This window comes from Felis catus, chromosome E2 (genome assembly GCF_018350175.1).
Source record: "Felis catus isolate Fca126 chromosome E2, F.catus_Fca126_mat1.0, whole genome shotgun sequence".
Lineage (NCBI taxonomy): Eukaryota > Metazoa > Chordata > Mammalia > Carnivora > Felidae > Felis > Felis catus.
The window spans coordinates 2,178,425-2,186,995 of record NC_058382.1 but is presented as its reverse complement, the minus strand read 5'-3'; the positions used below and the strand labels follow the sequence as shown (position 1 = coordinate 2,186,995).

At 49.9% G+C, this 8,571-nt stretch overlaps 1 pseudogene; it reads right to left on the bottom strand.

Annotated features, from left to right (window-relative positions):
- Nucleotides 1-7,120: 7,120 nt before the first annotated feature.
- On the bottom strand, nt 7,121-7,275 carry LOC111558162 (annotated as a pseudogene).
- Between the last annotated feature and the right edge of the window lie 1,296 nt (nt 7,276-8,571).

Here is an 8,571-nt window from a genome sequence, read left to right as displayed (position 1 = left end):
CACCGTTTTTGCGTGAGGGGCGAGGGGACACGATATGACGGCTAGTGTTTATGGAGCGCTTAGCACGCACCCCGGGCCCGACACCACGCTGGTGTCCTCCCCACGCTGTCCAGGCGGCAGATGGGGGCGCCGAGGCTCAGAGACGCTCAGAGGCTGCAGTGAGATCACACCGCCTGGGCGTGAGGGGCTGGGCGTGGGGCTGTCTCAGGCAGGACCCCCACTCCTGCGGCCTTCACCGACCCCAACAGGAAGACAAGTAGTATTTTTTGTATCATTTTACACAAATTTCCAGAGTCAGTGAAAATGAGTTAATACCTGTAAAAATTTAGAACGGCACCTGGCAGGTAGGACTCCATAATGTAGCAAGTACCTGCTGTCACTGCCACCCTTGCAGCGAGACACGAGGCCCTCACTCCACGAATGAAGGAAGGGGGCAGAAGACTGGAGCCAACAGGGACAGAGGCTCCGAAGTCAGGCTGCCTGCCTGGGTTCAGATCCAGACTCTGACCTTGCTGTGTGACTTTGGGCAAGTTTCTTAACCTCTCTGTGCCTCATTTTCCTCATTCGTAAAATACATGACGGAAAACAGTGCTGTAGACTGAATGGTTTGTGCCCCCTGGAGAGATAGTAGAAACATTTTGTATATATTTGTCTCTGCCCCTGGTTCCTGGCACAAAGCCCCTAAATCGATTCGAATCTCCTGGGTGATAGCAGTGTCTCCTGTTCTAATGCGGTGACTCTGGGTGGGCCCCTGGAGGGCTGGTCACGGAAAGACCAGGCTATGATTAGACGGTTGGGATTTTCAGGGGCGTCTGGGTGGCTCAGTCAGTTGAGCGACCGACTTCGGCTCTGGTCATGATCTCACGGTTTGTGAGTTCGAGCCCCGCGTCGGGCTCTGTGCTGACAGCCCAGAGCCTGGAGTCTGCCTTGGATTCTGTGTCTCCCTCTCTCTCTTTGTCCCCTCCCCCACTCGTGCTCTATCTCTCTGTCTCAGAAATAAACATTAAAAAATTTTTTTTAAAGAAGGTTGGGATTTTCAGCACCACCCCTCCCCCAACCCATTCTCTAGCGAGGGGAGAGGGCTGGAAATGAAGTTAATGATTGACCATGCCTATGAGAGGAAGCCTCCATAAAATCCCAAAACACAGCATTCACAGAGCTGCCAGGTCAGCGGCCACATCCACATACCAGGAGGTGACACCCCAACTCCACAGGACCTTCCCAGACCCCGCCCTGTGTACGTCTTCATGTGGCTTTTCATCTGCGTCCTGTATCACATCCTTTTAGAATAAACCCGTAACCTAGTGAGTGAAATGCTCCTGAGTTCCGTGAGCCCCTCTAACACATTAACCAAACCCAAGGATAGGGATGTGGAACTTTTTTTTTAGGTTTATTTATTTATTTTGAGAGAGAGAGAGCACGCGCGCGCGCATGCAGGGGAGGGGCAGAGAGAATCCCAAACAGGCTGTGTGCTGATGGATCTCGAACCCGTCCACCATGAGATCGTGACCCGAGTGGAAATCAAGAGTCAGACGCTGAACTGACTGGGTCACCCAGTCAGAAGGGCAGGTGACAGTCTGGACTTGTGAATGGCATCTGAAACTGTGGGGCGGGGGGCTGTCTTGTGGGCCGAGCCCTTAACCTGTGGGATCTGATGTTGCCTCTGGGTAGACAGTTGAGTCAAATTGTAGGACACATTGTTTTGGTGTTAGGCAAATCCCCACTCATCTGGTACCCAGGAGAAGTGGATGTTTTTATATTCATATTTAATATATAAATTTATACTTAAATATTACACACATGTAATATACATATAATATATAATTATATAATTATACTATAATTATTATAACTATATACTATATAATGTACATTATATATTTTTTGTAATATATGTATAATAGTTATAAAATAAGATTATTTTTAAATTTTTTAAAGATTTTCAACGTTTATTTTTGGGACAGAGAGAGACAGAGCATGAACGGGGGAGGGGCAGAGAGAAAGGGAGACACAGAATCGGAAACAGGCTCCAGGCTCTGAGCCATCAGCCCAGAGCCTGACGCAGGGCTCGAACTCCCAGACCGCGAGATCATGACCTGGCTGAAGTCGGACGCTTAACCGACTGCGCCACCCAGGCGCCCCAAATTTTTTTTAATTTTTGAGAGAAAGAGAGTGGGGGAGGGCAGAGAGAGAGGGAGACAGAATCTGAAGCAGGCTCCAGGCTCTGAGTTTTCAGCACAGAGCCCAATGTGGGGCTCAAACTGATGAACTGTGAGATCATGACCTGAGCCAAAGTCATAAGCTTAACTGACTGAGCCACCCAGGCTCCCCTAAAATAAGATACTTTTAGAAGTATATATAAGATACATATACAATGAGATATGATAGGATATATATGATATGTAATAAAATACATGATATATAAAGATGTATCATACGATATACATGTATATATAATATGTTAAACGTGTATATATATAATATGATATACGTGTGTATATATAATATGATATACATGTGTATATATATGATATGCGTTTATATATATAATATGATATACATGTGTATATATATGATATACGTGTATATAATGATATACATGTGTATATATAATATGATATACGTGTATATATAATATGATATACATGTATAATAAGATAGGGCTTGTTTTTCTGGAGGAGCCTGAATGACACGAGGTCCCTGCTGAAACATCACCTTACTGACTTCCCTCTTTGAAATCGTAGCTCCGTCCGTGGCCTCATGCTCCTCCATTGCACAGACCACAGTCTGTCTGAGTACTGATTTTATTGGTCATCTGTCTTCACAGGAATGAGGGCAAGCTTTGACTTTGTCTGTTTTGCTCACTGTTGTTTCCCCAGGACTTATAACAGTGCCTGGTACACAGTGGGCACTCCATAAATGTTTGCTGTATGAATGAGTCAGGGATGGCACGCAATAAACGCTAGCCAGCTGGACTGTGGATAAGTGAGTTAGTCTTCTCAGGCCTCAGCCCATTCCATTCCAGACCTGACGTGGCTCCTGGAGACCTGGATGTGGCTTGTGTCCCTTAGTCCCACAGGAAGGAAGGGGGGAGGCAGGGTGAGCAGGTTTAGGATCTCCTGGTTTGAATCATGTCATGGCTGTGGGGCACGTGGGTGCTGCAGAACTGTCTCGTACCTGCCCTGGAGAAAGAGGGCAGGCCGATGGCGGCTGGAGCGTGAGAGCCTGATGGAGAAGCTTCCTGGGGTGGGGGCTCTGGATGGGTTGATTGGTGTTTGGAAAGCGTATTTACAGATGAGTCGTTTCCTGTCTCTAGGAATTAGCTAGGTCTGGGAGGGGGCAGTCTCTCCAGCGTCAGCAAGGCCCCAAGATGTCAAAGCGTCAGGAAATAAAAGCCACGGTCACTCAGCCTCACCATGGTGACTGGACAGGGCTCCCTGCTGGCCTCTGGCCAAGCTGCAGCCCCAGGACAATCAGGCCAGAGTGGGGGTGGCCCCTCTGCCCTCATGTGCCTAGACACTGCCCTGCTGTTGGGAACCCCGTCAGAACCTCAGGAACCCAGCACACATGCCCCAGAATCTGAGGAAGGGGTCTGCTGGATGAGCCGACTGCCCCTCACTGCCCCGGATTCCTGGCCTGGGAATGGTCAGACCAGGAGACTGGGCCCCAAGCCACCACCTCAGAGATGGGGTAGAAGGAGGCTCATTCTGCAGAAACCCAGTGTGTGTGTGTGTGGGGGGGGGGGGGGGGTGGCGGCGAGCCTTCCCAGGCAAAGCCGGGAATCTCTTGGAAGTTTTGGAAGTACGGGAGAAGAACAATCCTCTCTCAAATCGCAGACTAACCACTACTCTCTCCGCCAACCCTACCACGCTGGATGGAATTCTTGTGACCATGAAGCCTTTTGAGTTAAGCACATGGTTATCCAATACCTACGTCATCCACAACCTTAATAAAATTCTATTAGTTTATTAATGATGATTGTGCTCTATTATTGTCAACAATAAATAGTAAATAAACATAATAGTGCTCTATTATCAATAATAAAATATTTATTAATAAATAAATAATTCATATCTAGAGTACTATTCTTATCCCAGTTTTCCAGGGGCGGAAACTGAGGCTCAAAGCACTAATACTTCAGGAGTATTGGGATCTGGGAACCGAAAAGACAGACTTTTTATTTGCAATGTTTGTTTTCTAAATGGCACCCAGTTTCCATACTTAAGAAATGCTATTTGGACCAGAACGGGACAGACCACACAAGCTACATCTGGGGGTGGGGAAGAAGCAGACCAGACCCCTGGCCTGTAGCCTGTGTGGTGTTGCAGGGTGATCAAGTCAGCTCTGGGGTCAGCGGATCCTGGGTTAAGTTGCTGGTCCCAACACTTACTAGGTGGTGATCAGTGAGCTTCCTTGGGGCCTCCTTGTCCGTTAAGCAGGAACGGTGCCTGACCGCCCACGGAGGGTGGAGGCAATGGGTGGGGTCACAGACCCGGGTCAGTGTGGACTAAATGCAGCCAGAAGCCCCAAAGGCCTGGGATGTTATTCCTCACAGCCAATTACAAGGAAGCTCTGCTTCTTGGTGGCTCCCTCCGCTATCTTGCACCGCCATGCCTGGAGACACGTGGGGTACAGCACCCAGGGGATGGATCGGGGAAGGGGAAGTGGCAGTGTGAACACATCCCTCTCCTCGCTATCCACAGGTGAGGGGTGGTCCCTGTCCCCTCCTGGATGCAAGTGGGAAAGGTGGTCTCCGACAGGATTGCTGTGTCCCCAGACCAACTGCACACCATGAAGGAAGGAAGGAAGAAAGGAGAGTGAGCCCAAGGTGAGTGCCCAGCTTGCCAATACCACATAGACATCAGCCACAGATATCAGAGGTCAAATTTCTACCTTTTGGGGATGTCACAGATTGCACAGGTTCCCCCCCAATTTCTATGTTGGAATACTAATGCCTAGTAATTTCAAAATGTGACTGTGTTTGGAGATAGGGCCTTAGCGGGATCATTATCCTAATCCAATGGCTGGTGTCCTTATAAGGAGACAGAGACAGCAGGGGCTCACACAGGCACAGAGGAGTAACGTGAAGAAGCAGCGAGGGGTCTGCCGTCTGCAAGCCAAGGAGAGGAGCCTCAGGAGGAACCAACCCTGCAGACACGTTGATCTCAGATTTCCAGCTTCTGGAACCGGGGGAAAATAGATTTCCATTGCTGCCAGTGTAAACTAATACAGTGAATAGAGGGAGCCACACAAAGCTCCCATCCAGCAAACTTTCCTTGCAGGAGAGTCCCCAGATCCTGCTGCAAACAAGCAGCTACTGAACAGAGAATCACATTCATTCCCTTCTTGAAGTGCCGGGTACACAGACAGCTGGCGGGGTTCAGCACCAAGGACAGTGGCCGGTCTGGCCCACAGGGAGGCCTAGAGCTGAAAGAATGGAGCCATCCCATGTCAGCATCCCGCCACCTGATGTGGAGGAGCCCACCCAGAGAGAGCCACCAAAGACCGTGAGACCAAGTGGAGACCTCGGCACATCGTGGTGAAAAAGAATCTGTAATTCTCGCAGATTACAGTTGGCTGATGGCCAAGTGTTGGCAAACTTTCTGTGAAGGCCTAGATGGTTAAAATTTTTTTAAATTTTTTTTAGTGTTTATTGTTGAGACAGAGTGCGTGCCAGGGAGGGGCAGAGAGAGGGAGACACAGAATCTGAAGCAGGCTCCAGGCTCTGAGCTGTCAGCACAGAGCCTGACACGGGGCTTGAACTCACAAATCGCGAGATCATGACCTGAGCAGAAGTTGGACGCTCAACCGACTGAGCCACCCAGGCACCCCAGTATTTTTTTTTTAATGTTTATTTATTTGAGAGAAAGTGAGCGAGCAGAGAGAGAATCCCAAGCGGGCTGCACACCCCGTTCCTTCTCATCCACAGAAACAGAGACACAGCAGCCACACGACATGGGCTCCCACTACCCAGACACCCCCAGTGTGGCTGGGGAGGTGGACAGTGGAGACATCTCTCCGAGGCAGGATCAGACCCAGGACCACCCTGCCTGGCACCCCCACCATCCTGGACCCAGCTCACAGGGCTGTGGAGACAAGCAGAGCCTCTTTCCTTTGTGCCGACCCAGACCTTGTTCACAGCTCTCCTCTGACAGATGTCACCCTGGGCTGGTGAGCTGTGAGGCCACAGGAGCCTGAAACCTGGGTTCAACTTCCAGCACTGCCACTTACCTGCTGTGTGTCTTTGGGCAAGTAACTTACCCTCCACGTGCCTCAGTTTCCTCTTCTGGAAAATGAGGATAAGGTGCCCATCACACAGGGTCATTATGAGATTTCAACAAGTGAGTAAAAAAGCATGTGCTATATGGTAAGAGTATGGAAATGTTTTAATTTTTTTTAAGTAAGCTCCATGCCCAATGTGGCCTTGAACTCACATCCCTGAGACCAAGAGTTGCATATTCTACTGACTGAACCAGCCAGGTGCCCCTATTTTATTTTATTATTACCATCTGTATATAGAACATCCCCCCAACCCCCAAACTGGGGGGGGGGATTCCTTTTATTAGCCTTTATCCCAGGACTCTACATAGGATTGGGTCTACAACAAGCCTCCCCCTGGTTTATTATAGTCAAATACACATAACATAAAATTTACCATTTTACCAAATTTAAAGGGTACAATTCAGCAGCATTTAGTACATTCACAGTGCTGTGTCCTGATCATTGCTGTCCACTTCCGAACCAAAACATCTCCACCCCCAAAAGGAGACCTTATACACACGAAGCAGTCTCTCCCCACCCCCTCCTTCCCCCAGCCCCTGGCGACCACCAATCTGCTTTGTGTCTCCACGGATTTACCTGCTGTGGACATTTCATGTAAACAGAATCACATGGTTCATGGCCCTCCTGTCTGGCTTCTTTCACTGAGCATGAAGTTTCCATTCCGCCTTTTGGCGTTTGTCAGTAATATTGCTGTGAATATGCATGGCCAAGGGTTTGAGTCCCTGTTTTCAATTCTTTGAGGTATACACATACCTGAGTGGAACTGCTGGGTCGTGTGCTAATTCTGTGTTCAACTTACCAAGGAATCACCAAACTGAACTGCCATTTCCACAGCAACAACGGGTCCTTTTAAATTATAAGAAACTCTGGAAATACAAAAGTGGAGACCAGGGTCTTTTAGGTCATCTGGGGCCACAGGGTCTCAGAACCTGCGTTTTAAACTGATAAGAACAGATACTACACTTGATCTTAGCCAAAAGGCTGAGAAGTGATCAGAACCTGCGTTCTTAACCAGTCTTCCTTCCCACTAAACGCCCTGCACATACTCTAAATACCATATTGCCCTGTGTGTATATGAGATGTAATCACCCTAAATACCATATATACACATACATAAGATATATATGAATATACATGTGTATATGAGACTTATACATACTAATATCACATATATATATGTGGTCCAGTCATACACTAAATACCACATATACCTCCATATGATAAATGATACCTCTATATATGTGTGCTATGGTGCCAAATACCTTACATACCTGTATTTGGCATGTAAACAGGCATACTAAATACTGTGTATACATGTAAGATATATGTAAACTGATAATATATGTGTCATTGTTATACATGGGCATATAAACCTGTTTTCTCATCTGTAAGGTGAGGGACTTACTACCCTACCTTACAAGGTCGATGTAAGGCGGTGCCGGGCAAAGGCCTCGTAGATGTGGTAATTAAATCGCACTAACTCTTCCACCACTGGAGGGGGCGGGTAGGGGCTTTTTATTTTTGTGCCTCAGTTTCAGTTTTGTGCAACCCGGGGGGGGGGGAATCCTAGTGCGGGGGCTCTCGTGGAGTTTAGGGAGATAACAGGTGCATCTCTCCGTTTTCCGCAGGCCTGCGCGGCAGCATCTCGCGGGAGCTCGAGAAGCCCCGGGCCCCGCCCCCCGCGACTCCGGGCCGGCCATCCCGTGCGGGGTCGGGGTCTGCACCTCGGAGGAGCTCCGGCGCTGCGGGGGAGGGGGACCCCGCTCGGTGGGGTGCTGACCCAGGCGCGGCAAGTGCACGCTCCGAAACTGCCGGCGGCGCGGCGCTGCAGTTACTATTACCTAAACAACAGCGGCAACCAGAGCAGCTCAGACGGAGGGAGCCTCGCGCACCACCCCCGCGCAGGTGCTGTCCTTGGACCCACTGTCCGGGCGGGGAAACTGAGGCAGGGAGAGGCGGGGGATTTGCAGCCTCTTCCGGGCCCCTCCTCCGATCCCGGGTGCGGGATCCACCCCACCACGAAAACCTGGGGCCGGGCCTCGGTGGGTCCCGGGAGAACACGAACTGCGCCTGCGCACCTCGCAGCTGCCGCTCGGCCTCGCGGGACCACGCCCCCCTCCCCAATTCCAGAAGGTTGGGGGGGGGCGAGGATTCCAGAGGGTGGGGGAGAACGGAGGACGAGGAGGGGAGGGAAGGAAGAGGAAGGAGAAGGGAAGGGGAAGAGCTGAGGGCAGGAGGGAGGAAAAAAAGGAGAGGCTTGGAGGGAGTGGGGAGGGGGGAAGGGGCTTG